This window comes from Brassica napus, unplaced genomic scaffold (assembly GCF_020379485.1).
Source record: "Brassica napus cultivar Da-Ae unplaced genomic scaffold, Da-Ae ScsIHWf_193;HRSCAF=342, whole genome shotgun sequence".
Taxonomy (NCBI): domain Eukaryota; kingdom Viridiplantae; phylum Streptophyta; class Magnoliopsida; order Brassicales; family Brassicaceae; genus Brassica; species Brassica napus.
Genome location: NW_026015355.1, coordinates 117,501 through 122,500, shown reverse-complemented (window position 1 = coordinate 122,500; position 5,000 = coordinate 117,501).

Genomic DNA, 5,000 nt, shown 5'->3' with positions numbered 1-5,000 from the left:
GGATCCATACCACAGAGTAAGGCCCAAGACCAAACCGGATTGCCTTGCAACCAATCAGACCTTGCGACACAACACTCCGGTTAAACTAACCGTCCGTCCGTTCGACTATGCAGCCGCGGACTGTCCACTTGGTTCGGCCTAAGCCTTGAACCAATGGCACCGTTTGGAACTCACACCCTTTGGGAACTAGTACCCTTTGGACACACGTGCCTCTTGGCAAGTCATGACCCTTGGCAACTCGCACCCATTCAGATGTTCCAACCGTTCGACCTAACCGTCCGTATGGACTGTCTGGTCCGTGCGTGTGTCCGGCCTATGGCCAAAGGACCACGCCTTAACCTACACAAGTCATGAACCATTGTGACTGTTCAGGGAAGGGTTGCAACCGTTCAGAACAGAACAGAACCGCCCCTATCCAATCGGATCACCTGAGGCCGGTTTAGACCATGCGCGCGCCTAACTCGTCGGTTATGGACCGCGACCGCATTACTCAACCAGAACCACGGTTATAACCAATCCCAACACATCAACAAGGCCACGCCAATGTACAGAAGGAGTAGAAGAAGAACTAGATGAAAAGAATAAGAAGAATAGGACACAATCCAAACGCCCATGGCTAGACCGGTTCGGACTGTCCGATGGTCTTAGCCGATGAGTGGGTGGTTACCCCACTGACCCTATCTGACTGAACCACGGGGTTGGAGTCCTTCTCCAGACCTTTCTCTATGCCTTGGGTATCCATAACCACACGGCCTCCTCTCTCCTAAACCGTTCTCCTTGCCGGAGATACTAAACCACCACGACCGGCCCTTTTCCGGCCGATCTCTTGGCCAGAACTCTCTCTCTCTCTCTCTACGTTTTTCCATGAGTATTTTACTCTGGAATTGGATAATGAAATCGACAGGAGAGGCCCCATATTTATAGAAAACGAGGGGGTAAGTCTTGCCCCACGAACAGGCACGACTTGCTAGCGAATGGGCACCATCGGCCAAGGGTTGTCCCCTTTCGGCCACTTGCATCCCTTCGCCCTTTCTGATTGGGTTTGGGGTCGGTCATAAGCCCAACCCACGCCCCAAGACTCCTGGACTTAGCCCACGGCCTTGTCCAAGGACCCAACAGCCCATGGCCTCATGGCCGGACCTCACAGCCCGCCACTGACCCGGACCCGGACCATCGGCCTAAAACCCGAACAGTCCGTCTAGCTGAGATGAGCTGACTCCCAGCTGCCTCAGCTGAGTGAGCTAGTAGTCCAGCTAGTGGAGCTGACTTAGTAGTGGCTGAGCTGGAGTGAACTCAACTTAGCTTCGTTAAGCTGGTCGAGCTACTTCTCTATCTCGTCCAGCTACCGTCTTACTCGTCTTAGCTGTCTCTTTGCTCTTATAAGGTTAAGTCTAAGTTTCCTTATGTCCTTAACCTTCTTTCTCGACCATGGAACGCTTGCCTTGATGTCCTAAGACTGGCTAGTACGTTTCCTCGAACCATGGCTGTCCCAACAATCCTTTCCAGGATTGGGGGCGTTACAAGTCTCCCCCACTTGTAATGGATTCGTCCTCGAATCCGGTGATGATTATACCTTGTCCCAAGACAAAATATTACAACCAAACTTATTCTAGTCTTGATCAGAGAATAGAACAAGCTTGATTCAAAACCACCAAATGACCACTTCGATGTACCAGTCAAGTCCTCACGAACTTGTTCCAATCTTTAGGCTGCTCGTCCTACAACAAGTCCTAACAGATTGTTATGGTTCTTTTGTCCTTCATGGACAATAAGGTTCATGACCTCAGCCACAACGTAATGGATCATCCCTTAACCGGCCACAACCTTTTCAGGCTTGGCCACATTGCGATCTTAGTCCCTCCAGACTAAAAACGCCTCAGACTTGACTTCTGTCCTTCACTGGACTTTGTCATAATTCGATCCTGGTCCATTTACGGACGTGATCGTATTCCGGTCATGGTCCACTCAGGGACTCGACCGTTTCACCCCGACCATAGGTCCATCTCCGAATAGGTCGTGGCCTGATCCTCGTCCATTACTGGACTTGATCATTCTCAACCTTAGGTCAAACTCCGACTTGGTTGTACTGCGACCATGGTCCTCTCTCGGACATGGTCAATTTCGGCCCTGCCATCTCGGCCGGAGCCGACAGAAACGGACTCTAGGACAGCGGAGCTGTCCCTGGCTCTAGTTCAATCATAAATGGATCCGACCTATCAGGGGGGACACCCTGAGGTACCTGGAACACATCTGGGAACTTCGACACCAACGAATCCTCTGAAAGGTCTTTCAGACAGACAGAACTGCCCGGCTCTGTAGTTGTAATTGTAGCCAAAAAGGACTGACAACCCTGTTCCAACATCCGAATCGCTCGAACTGCTGAAACCACTACTTTCTCTTGAGCCGGACACAGACATTGGTACTGGATCGGTCGAAGCCCAGTCTCCAATTGCACACGACCTCTATGGCAATCGAGAGTGGCCCGATACTTTCCCAACCAGTCCATACCTAGGATCATCTCGTGATTCTTTAGGTGGACACAGACCAGATTCACAGGGAAGACCTTTCCCTGGATCTGCACTGGGATATTCGACATGAGACCTAGTGAGTTCCTGGCTTGCCCACCGGCTGCCCTCACTATCCCAAAATTATCACCAGCGTACAGACAGAACAGACCCTTTCCGACCAGTCCCGGACTCACAAAACCTATGTGTAGCCCTGCGTCGGAAAGTACGTGGGTTTTTACACCACCAATCATGAGGGTTCCTATCAGAGACCCCCATCAGAATCCCCTAGACAATTCTAGGTTCCAGACCAAGCATTACTACTTGAATGTAAAAAGATAAATTTAGAGATTGCTAGAGATCGAATCAAAAGATCCGAAAGCTCCATCGTCTCGTGACAGTTCATACACCCTTGGTGTTGTGGTTGGTTTGCCTTGGGACGCCTTGCCTGTGTCTCCACGGCCCTTCCCCTGACTTCCTTGCAGCTTGGGACACTTCGATTGGAAATGTCCTTGCTGGCCACAATGGAAACAAGTCATCTGGCCGCTTCTACCAGACGGGTTCTGTCGAGGACAGTTCTGAACCCCATGGTCCATGCTGCCACAACGAACACAAGCCCCCTTGGCCTTCCAGCACTCACCGGTATGGTTCCGTCCACATTTGGAACATGCAGGTTGGCAACCAGAGGTCTTACCTCCGTCCACCTGGTCCCATTTTCTCTTTTTATCATTAGTCTTGCCCGATGGGCCAGACTGTGGCTTAGCCTTAAGCTTAGCTTCTTCAGCCAAGTTAGACTCCAACAAAGCCACCCGTTTCACTTCCAGTGGGTACCTAGATGAGTAGCATTTCGGTTTAATCACACATTTGGAAAATGTCCCATACCATTCTCCAAAGCGTCTTACTATTGCGAATGCTGACACCATTCACAACAGAAATTATAATATACCTCAATCCCCATCATACTAAGATACTTAACATCATGTTCTTCCAATGATTGGAACGAACACCCTGAGTTTCCTCAATTCTTTCTTTGGACGGATTCAGATTGGAATTGATTCATTCCATCCAACTAGATCTAAGGAAACCTACCTTGACCTATACCGAGTCCTAGCTGATCCATCTGATCACAAGTCCACTCGTGTACTGGTCATGTAGTGTCTCCTTTGAGTCAGATTTAACATTGCATATGCTTTACTTATTATGAACGGCCATCAAGGGATAACACTTAACTTCAGTAGAGTGCTGCACGTTTATTTCAACTAAGCCACTCTCTGGTCCATGTTACTTCCCTTGTCCAGGTAATCCATAAACAAGTTTTGCATTGCTTCCATCCCTTCCAACCCGTCTATTACTTCTTAATAACTAGATCGACCAACCTTTCTGTTTTTAGGATCTTGCCCTTGGAGAATGTATCTTGGCTAAGCCGGTTCATCTTAGAACTTTCACATTCACAAGCATGATACCCTAGCTTACCTCAACTCTTTCTCGGCTCACCCCAACTAAGGTTCCATAGTCATCATAGTTTTTGGAAATAAATTCGGTTTGGAACTCAACATCTTAGAGCGTTGTCCTAAACAGGATCAAGCATGCTCTGATACCAACTTGTAAGACCCGATCCCGGCCGCCTAGGCCGCGGTCGATGCCTCACGTCGCTCGGTCCACTTCCTGGCCGAACCTCTTAATTTTTGCCCTTTATTTATAATATCGCCTAAAGGCGAGGGCTAACTTAGATCTTAGCTAAAGACTTCCCTAGTCATTAATAGCCTAGATCCTTTCAACAGATACGCAGCGGATTATTCTCTAGTTAACCATTGGTCTAAAACCAATCTAACACTTGTCCGGTCGAATCACCTTAGCCTTGGCCAGTTTACTCAACTACCAATTAGCTTAAAGGTCAATCCTAAACCCAAACCAAGCCATACGATTCTGAGGTTCCATTCCCCTAAACCATTCTATCTAGATCTACATAAGTAAATGCTAGATCATACCTTTGCCACATCTACGGAGCTTATTAGCTCATCGGTCCTCCATTGACTCGAATCGCTCTTGCTTAACAGCTGGACCACGATCACTCAATGATCTTACTTAAGGTCCTTATCTTGACTCCTGCATCAAACAGCTCCCCTAGGTACTTAGTCATTCAACCAACCATCCCCACCGACATAAGTAACCTTTGAGAAGTCTTTGAAAGGATAAGGGTATGTATTTGGCCTATCTCGGCTCATGCACAATCCGAAATCCTTTTGCCTTATAGGCAATAGTACCAAGTCCATCTTCTGGACTGACAAAGCTCATGAGATCCTAAGTCAATCAACCAACCATCCTCACATGACTTGGAACTGATGAGTCATCATCTGGCCTGACCGGCCTTGGGACTTAACCCAGACAACAGATATGATTTGTTCATACCAACCGATGCATTCATTAATCAGGTTAGGACCGACACCTTGAACCATCATCAGAGGTCAGGTCGTCCATACTCAACCATGATCAGAT